At 30.3% G+C, this 20,345-nt stretch overlaps 1 protein-coding gene across 9 annotated transcripts in view; it reads right to left on the bottom strand.

The window, feature by feature from the left end:
- Window positions 1–20,345, bottom strand: part of LOC145259106 (protocadherin beta-11-like) — a 1,732,684-nt gene that overhangs the window by 597,517 nt on the left and 1,114,822 nt on the right. For all 9 annotated transcript variants that reach the window (XR_013864122.1, XR_013864121.1, XR_013864123.1 and 6 more), the window contains exon 4: window positions 15,859–15,877. The gene's annotated coding sequence lies outside the window, so the exon portion shown is untranslated. The remainder of the gene's footprint in view (window positions 1–15,858; window positions 15,878–20,345) is intronic.

Raw genomic sequence — 20,345 nt, 5'->3', positions numbered from 1 at the left:
GAAATATTTCAATACCCCTTTCTACTGTTAATAGATTGATCGTGCAATTCACAAGAGGGACAAAGAGTGCATCGGGCCGTCTAAAAAGACCTTGTGTCTTGTGTAAAGAAATGCTAAAGAGGTGTAAAGCCTCTGACATTGCAACACAAGCTGGTCTCAGCCCCCGTTCTAGAGCTGCGAGAATGAACCCTTTTCTCTGTCCTGCCAATATCAAGTGCAAAATAGATTGGGTTCGTGAGATGGTGGAGAGACTTACGACGTTTTGGACCAATGTCATTTTCTCAGATGAGTCACGATTTGCATTATTTCCCGACAGTGGAAGGGTATAGGCACAGAGGCTCCCGCAGCAAAAGTTAAAAAGGCTTTCAGCCAACGCTGAAACATGAAGGTTTCTCGGGTATGATATGGGGTATAAGTTGGAGTACGAAAGAAACATCAATTCTGTAAAATATGTTTCTACCAATATTCTCAAATGGTAAAAGGAACCAAGTTAACTCCCTATTTATGGAAGACGGATCTCCCTGTCACACAATCTTCCTGAAACACAACATTGGTTGAGCCAAAATGGGATTAATAAACTTTCATGGCTAAGTCAGTCCCCGGATATGAACCCATTAGAAAACCTTTGGGACATAAATCGGAACCTTCGCAAAAAAAGGAAGCAATCTAAGTTGAACTTTTAGCATTATTGTGTCAGACATGGCAAGAGATTCCTCAAGATATTATTCGTCAACTGATCAATGAATCGTCCTAGCATTAATTTCAGCAAAAGGAATGTGAAGCAAGTATTAGTTATTAAATTTGCGACCATTTATTTTTGATTTTGTTCTTTAAATTTAAATGCTTATTGGAATAAACTGTTTCTATGAGTGTCTATTCTTCTCTGTCATTTCTATATGTGTATATATCTGTGTGTCTAAGGACACTTTGAATGTTATATCTATATAATTATAAAACTCAAATGACCTTGTAACGAATGATGTAACCCACTTTCCGGTTTACGACGTCCGGTTGCGCATGCGCGCATAAACAACGTAAACAAATAAACGCAAATCGCTTCTTTTGCAGATTTTGATCTGTGCACTGAAATATTAACGTTATGATTCCGAAATTATTATTTAACATGGGAAGAGTGGGAGTGTTTTGAAACTATTCTTTATTACAACTATACTGTCGCTATTTTCTTACAACTAAACAACTTTAACCCGTTGACAAACATAAGAACAATTGCAGTAAAGCAAAGACTACTACTACTACTACTACTACTACTACTCTCTATCCGTCCCTTTTCCTTCCTTCCTTCCTACTTTTAAAATTTTTTTTTTTACATTTCTAGATAAAAAATAGTTGTGTAAGAACGGTGAATTTGTTGACAAATTTACTAATCTGTTTCAATATTAGTTTTATTTTATTATTTGTATTTTTTTTGCTTCAGGTTTTATAATTAATTTTTTTTGTTTTTTAGATTTTAAGTTTCTATAACTTGGTTGAAGGATTCCAATATGGCTTTTTCATTCTTATATTTCTCATCGGTAGGTTCGTGTGCGTTTTTGGTGGCAAATGACTTTCGTGGGCGTTCGGTTCGTAGGAAAATCATGTTTAATTTTCGATTTTTGAGCGATTATTGGGAAAAATAGGTAACTTTACACGAATAGGGAGGATTTTTTTTCATGTTTGAGTGATCCGTCCGTGATTTTTCATTTTAATATGCTTTCATAGAAATGTTTCTGTTATGTCAAAAACAAAACTATTTTCTTTACGTCACAAGTGTCACGCTCATACATGAATTCCATAGCTAATATAACATATTGACCCAACGGGTCACGGATAGTCTAGTAAAGATATAAAAATGCAGTTTAAATTCCACGTGATACCAAGTTCAGCACTTATATAAGTCGGCTTACGACTGGAAAATTCATAATTACAAAAGGGAATTCAAGGTGAAAAAATAAACAAGAAACCTTAACTTGAATGATTTAAACGTTGTTTGCCGTGCTGCTGTTTGGGGAGTTCAAAAGTAAGAAAACTCATAAATTCAGTGGAAAATGTCATTTCTCTATGTATGTATGTATGTATGTATGTATGTATGTATGTATGTGTGTATGTATGTATATATGTATGTATATATGTATGTATGCATGTATGTATGTATGTGTGTATGTATGTATGTATGTGTGTATGTATGTATGTATATATGTATGTATGTATGTATGCATGTATGTATGTATGTGTGTATGTATGTATGTATGTGTGTATGTGTGTATGTATGTATGTGTGTGTATGTATGCATGTATGTATGTACGTATATATGTGTGTATGTATGTATGTACGTATGTATGTATGTACGTATGTATGTGTGTATGTATGTATGTATGCCGAAAACTTTTGACAGAGGCAGTGGATTTTCACGAGATTGGTATCGTTTTAAAACTCGACGCTTCGGACAACAAATATCGAAAATTTGGCCGAAAACATGTATTTCTTCACCCTCAACTGGGCACTTTTCTACAGGGAAGATCGCCTTTTTCGCCGATATTTTCGAAAGCTATCCCCTGTTTTCGATTAACTAGCCTTAATTTAAACCTTCGCAACTTCAGGTTTGCGGATGGACGCAACGACAAAGACGTCAGGTTTTCTGTTTCACGTTCTTTTCCTCTTTCGTGGTACGGGTTCAAGTCTGCCTGTCTACTACCGCTTCCTTTTTTTTTTGTATTTTTTGTTCAACACACACCTCCAAACTACCGAGCAACGCCGGGTACCCAGGCTAGTCATAAATAAAATGAATAAACAAATAAAAGAAATAAAACAAATCATACAAATAACGATAAATTTAAAACAATTTTTTAGCAAATTCTTTTTTGAACTTTTAAATCTAAAAAAGAATTGATTTAAAAAAATTAGAATTTTTTCATTGAAAACTCAACACACAACACATTGTTTGTTTCTGATTAATTTTTAATATAAAATTATAAAGGTTTTGTTGATGATTTTTGTGACGCTGGACGTATGGTCAAGTAAATTAATATTTAAATAATAATACTGCTTAGGCACTTTATATGTGTGCGTATGCATGTTGTATGTTTGTATTTATAAGGGTGTATGCGTGTGTGTGCGTGTGTGTGTGTGTGTGTGTAAGTGTGAGTTCGTTCGTCCGTTCCCTATGGACGGCTGGGTCGATTTTTTTTTAATTTCACACAAATGTACTTTATCTGCCAGAGAGTGTTCATATATAGGCTTTGTATTGTAATGTCTCAGGTAAGAATCGAAAACAAATATTCGAAAAGTTCCAATTAAAAAAGGGACAGTCTGATTTTGAACGAAACACTACAAATGCATTTGAGAAGTCTTATCTATTAGCAGAAAAGCCTGGCGCCGTATAGAAACAACAGTATACGCTTTGATAAGACAGGGGTGCGTTCGAAATATATATTAATTAATAAGTTAATAACTTTACATGCATATGTATATATATATATATGTATATATATATATATTAAAAGTTTTACTCATGTACACGCAACCTACATTTAAAATTTCTAGTGTTTAGGCAAAAAATTGGCGGAGAAGTTTGGTAAAGTTTTAAAAGCTCAAATCGTTGAACTTTGACCCCATGACAGCAAAATTTCTGGCCAAAAACCGATTAAAAAGACTTTTCCCAAATCTCAATAACTCTTTCGTCAAATTTCGAGTCTGTAGATAAAAATTGACAGAGTAGTTTACTAGGAAAATGTACATACACACAGACCATATTATTTAATAGATATAATAGGTACATTAATTGATTATTAATCTCAAACCCAAAATTATTTGCTATTAATTGACTATTGCTCTCAAATACAAACAAATTTATGATTAATTCCCTACTAATCTCAAACCCAAAATTATTTGCTACTATCATCAAATGACCGTTTTAAGGTTAGTTATTTCCCAAAAGCTTATTCAAATCCATGCGATATTCATGAAGTTATGACATTTTATTTATTATCAAGTAATTTTTGCTGTCCATCTCTTTTATTGTAGGTCTTTTAAAATGCCAAAAAAAAAAGGGGGCGATTAACGGTTATCGAAAAGGAAAGGAGTGTTGCTGGACTCACAGAAGGATTGTTCACCAAAGATTTAGCTATGGAGCTGGAAAGGGATCCAAGAACTTTGGCTTCATTCGTGAACAACCCCAACACCAAATCCAGAAAAGATAAGGGCACCAGGAGAAACCTTTCACATCGTGATATTCGGAAAATTCGTAGGGAAGTCAACCGAAACCCAAAAAGCACCAATGCTTCCATTTTTGCAAGAGCTGGAATCGGCAGGCCTGGTGTAATGTGTTGAATGAGATGGCAAGGAACATCAAAACTATTTCAAGGCCTCTATTAAGCAAACAACATAGGGAAAAACGAAAGGCTTTAGCACAGAATTATATGAGAATGGACTTCCAATGTGTCCTATTTACAGATGAGACTCGTGCTACTCGTGATAGTCCGGATGGATGGGCCAAAGTTTGCAACTCAAACGGAACTCCAACACCTTACAGAATTCATTGCCAACAAGGCGATGGAGGCATCATGTTTTGGGCGGGAATCATTGGGGATAAGTTGGTTGGACCATTCCGAGTTCCAGAGGGTGTAAAACTTACCAGCAATTCGTACACGACCTTTTTGGATTAGCATTTGTCACCATGACTAAATGACCTACCATTGTCACGTCGCTTTCAGATGATTTTTATGCATGACAATGCACCATCTCATTCTGCTAGGGCGACTACAGCCTTCTTTGAATCTATGAGCTTCTTTAGAGAAACCCCCATGAGCTGGCCACCGTGTTCTCCAGATCTTAACCCAGCTGAACATCTCTGGTCAATATTGAAAAGACGTTGTTATGAGGGAGGAAAGAAATTTACTTCAAAGGATGCCGTGTGGAGGAAAGTAGTTGATGTCGCCAGAACCATAACTCCTTTACAGATCAAACAATTGACTTCTTCGGTGGACAAAATGTTGTTTAAAGTTATTTAAAAAAATGGTCGATATAGCAATAAATAATTCATTTATTTGAGGCTTAGCGCCGAGGATGTGCTTTTGTTTATTATTCTTTAATAGAAAAAATATAATAAAAAGTAAAGTTTTCATTAGTAGACATTATATTTTTGCCCTAATACAACATTTTAAGAGACCTGCAATAAAGTGATGGACAGGGGAAATTCCTTGATAAAAAATAAAATGTCACAACATTGTGAATATCACATGAATTTGAATAAAATTTTGGGAAATAACTAACCTTAAAGTAACCCTTTGATGGTACAATTTTTATATTTTGTGACATATATTTACTGAAATATTGATATTTTACTAATCTGTAATAAAGCAATTACATATATACATCATTTTATATGTTTTTATTATATATATATATGCATCATTTTATCTATTTTTATTATATATATACATCATTTTATATATTTTTATTATATATATATACATCATTTTATATATTTTCATTATGCATATCATTTTATATATTTTTATTATATATATACATAATTTCATATATTTTAATTATATATATACATAATTTTATATTTTTTATTATATATATACATCATTTTAAATATTTTAATTATATATACATATATATCATTTAATATATTTTTATTATATATATACATCATTTTATATAATTTTTATTATATATTTGCATAATTTTATATATTTTTATTATATATATATGCATCATTTTATATATTTTTATTATATATATACATCATTTTTTATATTTTAATTATATATATATCATTTTATATATTTTTATTATATATATATGCATCATTTTATATAATTTTTATTATATATGCATCATTTTATATATTTTTATTATATATATACATTATTTTATATATTTTTATTATATATACATCATTATATATATTTTTATTATATATATACATAATTTTATATATTTTATATTATATATATACATCATTTTATATATTTTATTATATATATATACATCATTTTATATATTTTCACTATATATACATCAGTTTATATATTTTATTATATGTATATACATCATTTTATATATTTTTATTATATATATACATCATTTTATATATTTTTATAATATATATACATCATTTTATATTTTTTTATTATGTATACACCATTTTATATAGTTTTATTATATATATATACATTATTTTGTATATTTTTATTTTATATATACATCATTTTATATATTTTATTATATATATACACTGTTTTATATATTTTTATTATACATAGATCATTTTATATACTTTTATTATATATATATGTATACATAATTTTATATATATTTTTATATATATACATCATTTTATATACTTTTATTATACATATACATCATTTTATATATTTTTATTATATATACATCATTTTATATTTTTATTATATATATACATTATTTTATATATTCTTATTATATATACATCATTTTATATATTTTTATTATATATATATACATTATTTTATATATTTTTATTATATATATCATTTTATATATTTTTATTATATATATACATCATTTTATATATTTTCATTACATTTATACACCATTGTATATACTTTTATTATATATATACATCATTTTATATATTTTAATTATATATATATAGATAATATTTTATATTTTTATTATATATATACATCATTTTATATATTCTTATTATGTACAGCATTTTATATATTTTATTATATATATACATCATGTTATATATTTTTGTTATATATATACATCATTTTATATATTTTATTATATATATACATCATTTTATATATTTTTATTATATATATACATCATTTTATATATCTTTATTATATATATACATCATTTTATATATTTTTATTATATATATATCATTTTATATGTTTTCATTATATATAAATCATTTTATATACTTTTATAATATATATATATACATCATTTTATATATTTTTATTATATATATATCATTTTATATGTTTTCATTATATATATAAATCATTTTATATCCTTTTATAATCTATATACATCATTTTATATATTATTATTATATATATATATCATTTTATATATTTTTATTATATATATAAACATCATTTTATATATTCTTTTTATATACAGCATTTTATATATTTTTATTATATATAAATCATTTTATATATTTTAATGTATATATACATCCTTTTTTATTTTATTATATATATACATGATTTTTTATATTGTTATTATATATAAATCATTTTATATATTTTATTATATATACATCACTTTATATATTTTTATTATATATATACATCATTTTATATATTTTTATTATATATATACATCATTTTATATATTTTTATTATATATATACATCGTTTTATATTTTTTATTATATATATGCATCATTTTATAAATTTTATTATATATATACATCATTTTATATATTTTATTATATATATACATAATTTTATATATTTTTCTTATATATATACATCATTTTATATATTTTTACTATATATATATATCATGTTATATATTTTTATTATATATATACATCATTTTATATATTTTATTATATATATACATCATTTTATATATTTTATTATATATATACACCATTTTATATATTTTATTATATATATATACATCGTTTTATATATTTTATTATATATATACATCATTTTATATATTTTTCTTATATATACATCATTTTATATATTTTTACTATATATATACATCGTTTTATATATTTTTATTATATATATACATCATTTTATATATTTTTATTATATATATATACATCATTTTATATATTTTTACTATATATATACATCATTTTATATATTTTTATTATATATATACATCATTTTATATATTTTATTATATGTATACATCGTTTTATATATTTTATTATATATATATACATCATTTTATATATTTTATTATATATATACATCATTTTATATATTTTTATTATATATATACATCATTTTATATATTTTATTATATATATACATCATTTTATATATTTTCACTATATATATACATCAGTTCATATATTTTATTATATATATACATTACTGTATATAGTTTGACTATATATACACCATTTTTTCTATTTTATTATATATATATATTCATTTCATATATTTTTTATTATATATACATCATTTTATATGTTTTAGTATATATATACATCATTTTATATATTTTATTATATATATACATCATTTTATATATTTTTACTATAGATATACATCATTTTATATATTTTTACCATATATATACATCATTTTATATATTTTCACTATATATATATATATATATATATATACATCATTTTGTATATGTTATTATATATATACATCATTTTATATATACAGCAAATATGTTTCTGCCTTAGTGTGTTTATACTTTTAAAACTTTAACTTTCTATGTTTATTGCTTTTAGCAAATAAGGTGCAAACCAATAAAAATATTTGCTAATATTTGTCCTCTGAGGAGATGAATAAGCATCGAAAACTCATCGGTTAAGGTAATAGATTTATTTTATTTGTATGCTTTTTTTTCAAACAATCCAAATTCTATATTTGAAGATTAACTTTTTTCAAATCATTTTATATTGAGCAATTTTTATTTGGCTGGGATTGTCTTATTTAAAATATTGCATCTTGTAATATTTTGCACAGCAGTCGATATATTTTCATTTCATTATTCTGAAGTATATATATATATATATATATATATATATATATATATAAACAAGAAGCTCGGCGTTGCTCGGTCGTAAAATACGCATAAATATTATATTTTATTTCATACAAATGTCATATTATAAACAGAAATACTGTAGGTATTAAACTTAATGTTAGATACTATTAAAAAATAAAGTAGAATTAAAAAAAACGAAAAGAAACTGAGACATGTGCATGCGAGTATTATGTTTTTTCTATGTGAGTATATATATATTTATATATATGTGTGTGTGTGTATATAGTATATAGTATATATCGTATATTGAGCTTCTTCATCTGATTTGGATTGTCTTATAAATATTGATACTAATATTAAATAAACTTTACTTTTACAGTATTATGTAAGCTGTAATCTGAAAGTATTTCAAAATTTCAGCTAATATATATATATATATATATATATATATATATATATATGTGTGTGTGTGTGTGTGTGTGTGTGTGTGTGTGTGTGTGTACTCGCAGGCCATCTTGTGTTGCCCTGTCGCAAAATACGCCTAAATATACTTTAAGAAATACAAATTTCATATTTATTATAAACAGGAATACCGTCAGTATTAAACGTAATGCAAAATCTTTTCTAAAGAAATTAAGTAAAAAAAAAAAAAAAAATCGAAAAGAAACTGAAATGCCAGTATCGTTTTTTTCTAAGTAGTTCACTTATCGTAAGTAAAAAAAAAATACTCGAGCCAAGATCGAAACCAAAACGTAGCAGTGTTTTTTTTTTTATTAATATGTCTCTAAATTCGGTTTTGGGGGTGTCGTGTGCTATGAGGTACTGATAAATGGAGCTATTCGGGGAAGATAGGTGACATTTTAGTCGACGAGAGATGCTGGTTCGAGTCATGCCAATGTACGTGTTATTTTTGGAGATACATTTTCCCATGAGACATTTTTTTGCCATTTTAGCTGTCTCACACTGTGATGTACGTCTCCCAATTATTGAAGCCTTGTTAATCCGTATTAAAAAAAAAACAAACAACTATTAATCAAGCTCAATACGAAGCGAATGGCACGCTATAATGCTTTTAAATATTTTAAACGGTTTTAAACGATTTTAATTGTCTTTCTATTCAATTAATTACTTTATTTTTTATTATTTTTCATATATATATATATGTATGTATATATATGTATATATATATGTATGTATATGCATGTATATATATGCATGTATATGTATGTATATATATGTATATATATATATATATATATATATATATATATATATATATATATATATTAGTGCCGACTGTCAACATGACGGTTCTACGTTCGATCCTTGACTTGGGAGAGGTGTAGTCTAGCGGCAATGATGAGTTGTGATACAACGAAACAGGATTGTATGTCGATGACTACAAATATATATATATATATATATATATATATATATATATATATATATATATATATATATATATATATATATATATATATAAGAATAACAATTACTGAGGAAAAAAAAATAAAAAATAAAATAATAAAACATAGAAATGAATAAATAACTACTGAAAAAAAAAACTGGAAAAAAAAAAAAAGGAAAAATATAAAAAGCGAAATTCTTAAAAATACAAAAGTAAGGTTTTAAGTGAGAATTTTGGCTTGCACGGTATTTAATATGGCCGACCTGTAACAACATGGCCATGGAATTTATTCATAAATTCATTTATTTTCATAAATTCATCCATTTATTATTTTTCACCACTCATCTGAGGACGGCTTATGGAGGTCGAGAACGTTCGCGAATATATATATATATATATATATATATATATATATATATATATATATATAGAGAGAGAGAGAGAGAGAGAGAGAAAGAGAGAGAGAGAGAGAGAAAGAGAGAAAGAGAGAGATGTTATTTATTTGTTAAATCTTAAGTCTGTAGACTAAAAATTGACAGAGTAGTTCGGTAGGGAAATGTACACATAGAGACAGACACATAGAGACAATTTCACACACACACACACACACACACACACACACACATATATATATATATATATATATATATATATATATATATTCGTTTAGTTTTGAAGAGGTAACAATTTGGAGGTGCAATCAAAGCATATTAACACTCGTGCCAGTCACGAGCATGCGAACATTCTTCAAGAACCAAATCGCCGATCAAAATCGTTTCGCCGTGTCAACGTGAGTCGATTCGCCGACTGATTAGTATCGATGTATGTGTTAACGCGCGCCATGTCGCTTTTCAAAAAGTCATTTCGATCAGAAAAAAAAACAAAAAAAAAACAATAAAAACTTAACAAAACAAGTAACAAATAATAATACGACCGGAAATTTTCCAATTTGTGAAAAAAAAAAAAAAAAAAAAAAATCAATAATCTCAAAAACAATGCTGCATCTTATCAAGTGCTAATAAGTGGAAAACAAATATTGCGGATAAACCGGAAAAAAGAAAGTAAAGAATTAAAACCATGTTTTCTAAATTGTGGAACGCTAATTCCAGAAGTGAAATTATTGTCAGAAACGGAAACAATAATAATAAAAAAAAAAAAACGTAACAAGAATTAGAATAGTCTATAATCTGATTATCACAATAAATATTATCGTCTGCCATTAACAGAAGCATCATTTTTTTTCTTTTACAAAGGAATCACTACTTATCTAGACCCGGAGGCCACTCGAGATAAAGGTTAATGAGTGTACGGTAATCAGTGGAAATTTGGTAAATTGGATTACAATTCCGCTACAAAACCTATCCAAGAACACTCTTAGACACATCAAGTGCATTTGTGTTAGCTTTCCAGAAAATTGGACCAGCCGTTTCGGTTGGTTGGTTGTTTGTTTTTGTTTTACGGCATATCAACCCTTTTCGGGTTATTTAATGCCGAATCCAAAGATTTTGAAGAACATTTTTTTAATAGAATATATTTGTTGTTTTCACGTCGGTTTCTATTTAACCCATAGTTGGGACCCTAACAGGTACTACCACTCCGGTTTAGAGTGGACCTGGGAGCAATGGTAATTAAAGGGTGGCTCAACACTCCCCAAAGCCCACAAGCTGGGGCCTCACCACTGGATATAGTTTAAGGTCATATCCAGGACCCCCATTGAGGGACTTTTACCCTCTGCAGGGAGGCAGTCGGCGTATTCTAATGCCCCACCGACAGGGCCGCCAGCCGTTTCGGAGTTCATAAGGAACAAACTCACACGACCATACCCACACGGACACAGACACACACAGAGAAAAAATGTCCTTTGTATATATATATATATAGAGAGAGAGATGAGGCATATTTTATCTAATTAAATCGGAAATTTGATACATCTTAGTTAATGTGCAGATTAGTGTTCAGATATTACAAAATAGTGAAAACACTAATTTTTATCTTAAGAAAATGTATTACATTAAAGCAGATTTCATTAGATACGTCTCATTAATTATATATATATATGTGTGTGCGTGTGTTTGTGCTTGTCGTGTATGTGTGTGTAGCTGTGTTTTTGCGTGTGTGTGTGTGTGTTTTGTGCGTGTGTGTTTACGCTTGTGCGTTATGTGTTTACTTGTATGCGTTTTTATATATGTGTTTATGTTTGTGTGTGTTTGTGTGTGTGTATGTTTTTGTACGTGTGTTTGCGTTTGTGTGTGTTTTTATGTGTTTACTTGTGTGTGTATTTTTTTTGTATGTGTTTGTGTCTGTGCGTATGTTTTTCTGTATTTGTTGTTTGTTAGTGTGTTAGTGTGTGCATGTTTATGTGTTTGTGTTTGTGTTTTTGTGTGTATTTGTGCGTGTGTGTGTGTGTGTGCCTTACTGTCTGTGTTCCAAATATAATTAAAGCTAAGTTGTTAATGAAAGGCTTACATCCTTAACATGAAGCTAATCCGTTAATTAAGAATATACATTATCTTAAAGAGTTCGTCAATGTGTTAGTTTGGGTCTGTGATTTTGAAGTGAGTGGGATTTCAAAGGAAGACACATCAATTAAGGTAGGATACTTTTGCACATATAAATGGCTTTTTAATCTCCCGCAAAAAAAGATTAAATTATCATACGTGGGAAAATAGAGATATGACTTGATCTTTTTAGTCAAGTAAATTATTTAGAGTGAAATGGATTTCGGTATGGTCTCTTCACAACTTATTATGGCTTAAGTAATTACAGTTTTGTTCTAAAAAAAAATAATAATATTATAAATACTAAGTTATAGCAAGTGTCATCCTCGGGAAACGCGGGCGTTAAAAGTCGTCCGGAAAAATATAGTCTCCATCTTTATAAATAACTCAAGAAAAAAGCTGACCAAGAAAGGGAGATAACTCAAGGTGTGAATTTTCAAGTTAAATCTCAGGGTGGTTAAGTTTTTTTTTACATTGAAGTCACCATTTCTCAAGGCCCGAAGGCAACTCGAGGATAAGGGTTAACGAATGTAAGGCGTTAGTGTAGTAATCGTTAATGTAGATTGGGCAGAATTTTGATCATTTAAGAGGATAGCTCAACAAGAACTTGTTTACATTGGACTTGAAGGCTATCATGTTGTAGTCAGCCGAGAAGCAGGCCACTGGAACAGTGTCTCACAGGCGGACAGTTCTAGGAAAGACGTTTTGTTCATGCAATCTGCGTTTAGATTTAGGTACAGATAGAAAGTGGGGGAGCAATTCATCATCATCATTTTTTTTTTATTTTATTTTTTTATTACATATTAACCCCAAACAAGGCAAATTGCCACTTTGGTGTAGGGGGCTACTATCAGGGGCAACAGCTACTGGGGTACTATGTAGGGATTTGGGCAGCAAGATGTCGGTTCACGTTACACTTGAACTTCTGCACGTCAGTACTGTTGGGGAAGCAGGGACCTGGAATGGAATTCCAGAGTCTAGCGGTTCTGGGGAAGAAACTATTGGAGTAAAAAGATCTTTTACATCTAGGGATCTCTACAGTGTGGGGGTGGGATTTAGCAGCTTATCGGGTTTGTCAAAGGTGCTCACGTCGTGGGGGCACAAGTGATTGCAGTTCGTCAGAGCGTTCACCACTAAAATATTTGTAGAAAAGGCAGAGGGATGCAACATTTCGTCGATGGGACAGAGGCTGAAGCTTAGATGCCAGTCCAGGGCCTATCAGGTTTGCGACTCTCTTTTGAACCTTGTCAAGGAGCGAGAGACTAGTAGTAGATGCACCAGCCCAGATGTGACAGCAATACTCCATACATGGGCGAATGGTGGCCTTATAGAGGTACAGGATACTTTCGGGTGTTAGTAGTTTTCTAGCACGGTAGAGAGAGCCCACCTTTCTTGCAGCAGCCCCGGCAATGCCTTCAATGTAATTGTTCCAACTCATGTTTCGTGTGAACGTTAGACCAAGAGTTTGAAAGATGTACTCTCAGATAGAGTCGTTGGCCATTGCTATAGGTGGTAGAGAGGGTTTCTTGTAATTATTGAATGAAACTAGTTTAGTCTTGGCAGCATTGAACGCGACCAACCACTTTTGTCCCCATTCGACCACAGACTGGAGGTCTTCCTCTAGTGTTTCTGCCATTTCTTTAGAAATGTGTTCATTCGTCTTCCTGTCGTGCTTGCCATAGAGTGTAGTGTCATCAGCATATATACCCATCTCAGAGGCAATTTTGTCGGGGAGGTTGTTTATGAATATCAGGAACAATAGAGGTCCAAGGATAGAACCCTGGGGCACCCCCGCATTTATATCATATTGTTTAGATGTACGGCCATCGAGGACAACCTGGATTTTTTTCTTATCTAAGAAGGATTTAATTATGTTAAGTATTCTACCAGTGATAACGTTATGATCTAATTTTCCTGAGGAGACCCTCATGCCATACCCTGTCAAAAGCCTTAGATATATCTAGAGCTACCGCTCTGCCCTCCCCCGCTTTGTCCAGTGAATGGTATATATGTTCAGAGATCACAGTTAGGATTTCTGCCGAATGAATAAGATCAGATGCTTCAGCGATCAAAACGCTGTGAAAATCACACTCAAGATGTAAACAGTAGTCCGAAAAATCTGAATGATACGAATAACAAATCCTCATCTAAAAATTGAAGAACGTCTTCTTTTTCTTCTTCTTCTTCTTCTTCTTCTTCTTCTTCTTCTTCTTATTATTATTATTATTATTCTTATTATTATTATCATTATTATTATTATTATTATTATTAGTAGTAGTAGTAGTAGTATTGTTGTTTTTGTGTTGTTATTATTATAACTATTATTAATATTGTTATTATTATTATTGCTATTATTATTATTGCTGTTCTTGTTATTATAAATTATAATTATTATTGTTGTTATTATTGTTATTACAATTATTGTTGTTACTATTATAATAATTATAATTGTTATTGTTGTCATTATCATGATGATGATGATAATAATAATAATAATTATTATTATTGTTGTTCTTCTTCTTTTCTTGTCGTCGTCAACACAATCATCATCATCATTAGTCAGTCAGACAGTCCTTATTTCCTTCCATCATCATCATCATCATCATCATCATCATCATCATCATCATCATCATCATCATCATCAAGTCCTTATTTCCTCCCTTCCGTTAAACCGATGATGATTATTGTTCATTATTTTGGGCGGATTTGTTGAACAGCCTTTTAGATTTAGTGGCAAAAAGAAATAAATAAAAATTCTATGCAAAAAAAAAAAAAAAAAATTCAAATGAAAAGATTTGCTTGAAGTAGGAATTATTTTAAAAGTTGGATAAAATAAAACAATAAAAAGTTTGTGGCAGATTTATATAAAATCTTAATATCCAAAATGTCAATAAATTACACTAAAAAAAAAAACTTTCAACTGATAAACGTAATCCCACTTTTTGTTGGAATTATCGTAATCTTGTTATCTGATGGTTTGGGAAATTTCCAAGTTTGGCAAAATATGCGACTATTGGAATATTTCCGGAATTTATTCTGATTTTTTCGGTTTTTTTTTTTTTTTTGTTTCGTTTAAAATTTTTTTTTTTTTATTTTAACAAAGTATAAATCTTTTTATTTAATAATTTTTTTTAGAACAAAGAAATAAATTTATGAAAAAAAAACAACAACAACAACAAAAAGGTAATTCTTATCTTTTGATTTATACGCGTATTAGAACCATAAATCCAAAAATAGTATACTCACAGCAATTTTGGAAAATATCCTGAAACGAGAAAGAAAAAAGAAAAAGTTTTAACATTTTTTTTTTGTCACCATTTCAAAATATTCCATGTTGTTTATTTATGAGACAATTTCAACAGAATTGAACAAATATTCAAAAGAAATTACGAAAGGATATTCTTGAAATCCGTCAATTTAATCTGGCAATTTAATGCTAACAATGCTATTTAAAAGTTATTTAGTTTTCTAGTTGGGATTAAAGTTTAGTATCTGTTATGTCCTCAGAGGAGGAGAAATACTTTTTGACATGGACATTTTTTTTTATCTTTGTCCCATTTTAAACTCAAAATCAAGATCTACGAAATGATTTACTATATACAGTCATCCACATGTACTGTTTCGCTGCATAACAGGTCATCAGTGCGGCTAGACAGGCAACTACCTCAAGCTAGATCGAAACCAGACTGCCCAAACGACAGTCAAAGCTTCTTACCATTACGCTATTTAGCTGCTACTGTGTGGGTCGTGAATTAGCGGTGTTTTCACATCGTCCAAATGCCTAAGCTCTATTTGTTTACACACACACACACACACACACACACATATGTGTGTGTATATATATATATTTTAACTATTTGATATATATATATGTATATATATATATATATATATATATATATATATATATATGTATATATATATATAAACTACTTGATCCATTTACGTGATTTTTGGAATATATTTTCATTCCGTGACAGGAACGTACATCATACTATTTCAAACTTAACTGCAACCAATTAACCAAAAACGTTATATCAGACTTAAGCATGCTAATCCAACGAAAATGCTAATTCAAATTTAAGCATAATAGATCAACAAAAATGTTATATATTTTTTGAAGAAAAATATATCTTTTGTACATATTTTAACAAAGAATAATTTTTTTAAAATATATTTTTTAACAAAGAATAAATCTTACAAAGCATATCGTCACTTAGACGTAAGGGGCTACTATTTGGGGTCATGTCTAGGAAAGATTAACAAGATATTTGTTTATATTACGTTTAAACTTCTGCATATCAGTATAGCCAGGAAGCAGGCAGCAGGAAGGGAATTGCAAAGGCTAGCTGTTCGAGGGAAGAAATTATTAGAATAGAAAGCTTTCTGGTATTTAGGGACAACAACAGTGAAGGGGTGAGATCTTATTGCTAAACGGGTTTGTCGGAAATATGTACGTAGAGGGGGTACAAGTGAAACGAGTTCATCAGAACACATTCCATTAAAATATTTGTAAAACAGGCACAGTGATGCAACATTGCGGCGATGGGGCAGGAGCTGGAGCTTAGTTGATAAAGTGGGATCGACAACTCTTTTTTGGACTTTATCTAAGAGGGAGAGACTAGTGGTAGATGCACCAGCCCAGATGTGGCAACAATACTCCATGCATGGGCGAATGGTGGACTTTTAAAGGTAGAGGATACTCTCAGGTGTGAGTAGTCTTCTAGCTCTCTCTCTCTCTCTCTCTCTCTCTCTCTCTCTCTCTCTATATATATATATATATATATATATATATATATATATATGTATATATATATTTTAAACAAAGAATAAATGTTTTTATATAATGTTTTTTTTTTAACAAAGAATAAATCAGGCCCGCAGAAAATGCTATTTCAAAATTTGAGTACAACAGACTAACCAAAAACATTATATCAGACTCAAGTATGACAGACCAAAAAAAAATTTTATTTCAAATTTAAATATGCCAGTCCAATTAAAATTCTGATTCATACTTAAGCCTGATGAATCAACGAAAATGTTATTTCAAGCTTAAGCAATGGCAGACCACGGACAACGTTAAATTTTAGCATGACAGTCTAGTGAAAATGCTATTTCAACCTTAATTATGAGGAGTCAACAGAAAATTATATTTCAAACTTAAGCATGACAGACCAACTAAAATGCTACTCCAAACTCAAGCATATCAAATTAAAAATGTTATTTAAAATGCAAACATGGCAGACCAATGCAGATACTTTTAATTATATCAGACTGATTAAAGTCTAAAGTCAACAAATTCTAGTCATGAACTGCCCTATGAGCAATAAAATGCAATAAAATGAAAACAAAGGAATGTAGCTGTCGAGAATCAAACATCACCGATTGTCAAAAGAGAGAGAGAGAGGTTATATGTCAAAGATCACAGGCGATTACATAACAAGCGGCCTGAATTAAGCTGAAGTTAATTTTGTTTTGACGGGCAGAGGCTGGGAGAGTCAGTGAATTCTTGCGGGTGCATTTTCCCTCTACCTACTCATCATCCTCTCCCCTGATCGGACTCATCGTCGCCTACCACCTACATAAGCAATAAAGTTATCTATACATATAAAAGGCAAAATGTATGTGTGTGTGTTTGTATGTCTTCCAAAAACTTCTGACAGACGCATCGGAACCTGACCAAACCAATATTGTTTTGCAGCTCAATTCTTTGGACGACAAATAGCAAAAATTTGGTCAAAAACATTCATTCCATCATCTTCAACTGTTGTTGACCCCAACAGTAAAAGAACTCTTCTAGGATCTAAAGGTCCTTCCTTCTCTGTTTGCATGCAAGTTTATACTGAACATTCGCGTGAGGGAGACTTGAGGATGCCCGTCTTGACATTTCATCAACATACCGAGAGACTTGATTTCTGAATCTGATAGAGGACTCTGCATGATCAATAGCGCTTTTCCCAACCTCATTCTCGATCATTCAGCTGAGCACTGTTATAGACAGAGAGTTTGTTTTTTTTACATAGGCATCACCACTTATCAAGGCCAAGAGGCCACTCAAGGATAAGGGTTAAAGAGTGTACAGTAGACATTCGACAATATAGTAATCATTAGTAATGAAAATTTGGTAAATTTGATAACTTATATAGAACGGCTCATCAAGAACTTATTTACATTAGACTTGAACACAACCATATTATAGTTTGCAGAAATAAGCAAGCTTGTTTTAACCAATCAGATTGCATGTTATAACTGGCTGCTGAGAATGTTCTTTGCCGCAAATATTCCTTTTCAGATTAGATTCCAGAAAGATGTCGAGGTGAACACACGTGGAATTCTCACCGGATTCCAGGAAGACGTCGAGTTGGTCACACGTGGATTTCTGACTCGAATCCTAAAAGACGCAGGGCGGAACGGACTGGTTTCTCACTCGAATGAGAAGCTACAAAATTACTTGTTGCTTCAAGACGTTTTAAATGCCCAAATGTGGAGTGGAACTTTATCATTCAATTATCAATGCCCTTAAGTAGGGCGGAGTTATATCTGCACGCTAGTGCTACAATTTATTGCCTGTAAAGACGAAATTAAGGTCCACTGTTTGACCTGTCATTTGTCCGTGATTGGACAGTATTCTACAAGGACTCTTCGTGTGTGCCCATCTAGCAGCATCCTTCGTGGAAGACATGACTTCTCCAACCTGTGCATACTTTGTCAGTGGGAATTCTACCCAGCCTCTATCGAAGACAAACTATTTTCCCTTCGAGAATGTTACCAGCCCAAAATGGCAGATAGCCGAAGATGACGCATCTTGTGCAAACATGGACCTTTTTACTTTAATAAAATTTACGTTGAAGTTGTAAGGTGAGCTTGTTGTAATTTCTGTTTGGTTTTCTTCCATTCTGCCAAGGGCAAAAACCTTGTGAGAGAAATCTCACATTACAGCTCTTCAGGGAGTGCCAAGCTGTCTTCAAAAAGCTTACTTGGTCCAATGACTTTTTCTTGGTTTTCAATAAAATAACTCCACAAAGATTGTTGAGCATATGAGGTGGGCAGAGGAGGAGATCTGCTCTAAATAGAGTTGGGTACCCAGTATGTCATCTCCAGGACTCTGACTTTTCCCTGACCTGATTATTGCTCAGAATGCATTACCTTGCAATATCATTGATGTAATGAATATAAGTATATCCGGGCTCCACCTTCTTACAAAATTATCATTGGCTGGTGAAGCCATAAATATCGACTAGTAGAGCCAGTTACAGAGAGACATTGAACAGTATGCCACAAACCTCATGCTAAGAAATACCAGCTTTGACCACGAACACCTGTTCAGTGAGGCAACATCAAATTATGAATCAAAACTGTAGCAAAGACCACTTAGTTACTTCAAACGAATATGACCCTTTTGTGGGACATATCAGTTATACAACATAGTATTGAAATGAAAGATTTGGCCGAGTGTCCCTACTGAAGAAGAAACGTTTGAAGACCAAACACCTGATAATACTATTTTCCAATTCTGTGAACTCCAGCAGTTCTTGGAGTATGTGAATGTGGTGATGGCTCATTTTGATTCTGAGAATCTTATATCACTAAACATATATGACATAATCGACAGCATTGGGCCAATGTGCGATAAGGAGAGACAAATAATTTTTCTCACAATCCTGGCTGCAGAGCGAATAATGTGAACCAAAGGTTGAATATTTTACTTATCAGAATCTGATTGCATTCTTTAA

The sequence above is a fragment of the Euprymna scolopes genome, chromosome 34, assembly GCF_053919585.1.
Source record: "Euprymna scolopes isolate OS-2025 chromosome 34, ASM5391958v1, whole genome shotgun sequence".
NCBI lineage: Eukaryota > Metazoa > Mollusca > Cephalopoda > Sepiida > Sepiolidae > Euprymna > Euprymna scolopes.
Note: the sequence above shows the minus strand (reverse complement) of the source record. Positions and strands in the feature narration are given on the sequence as shown.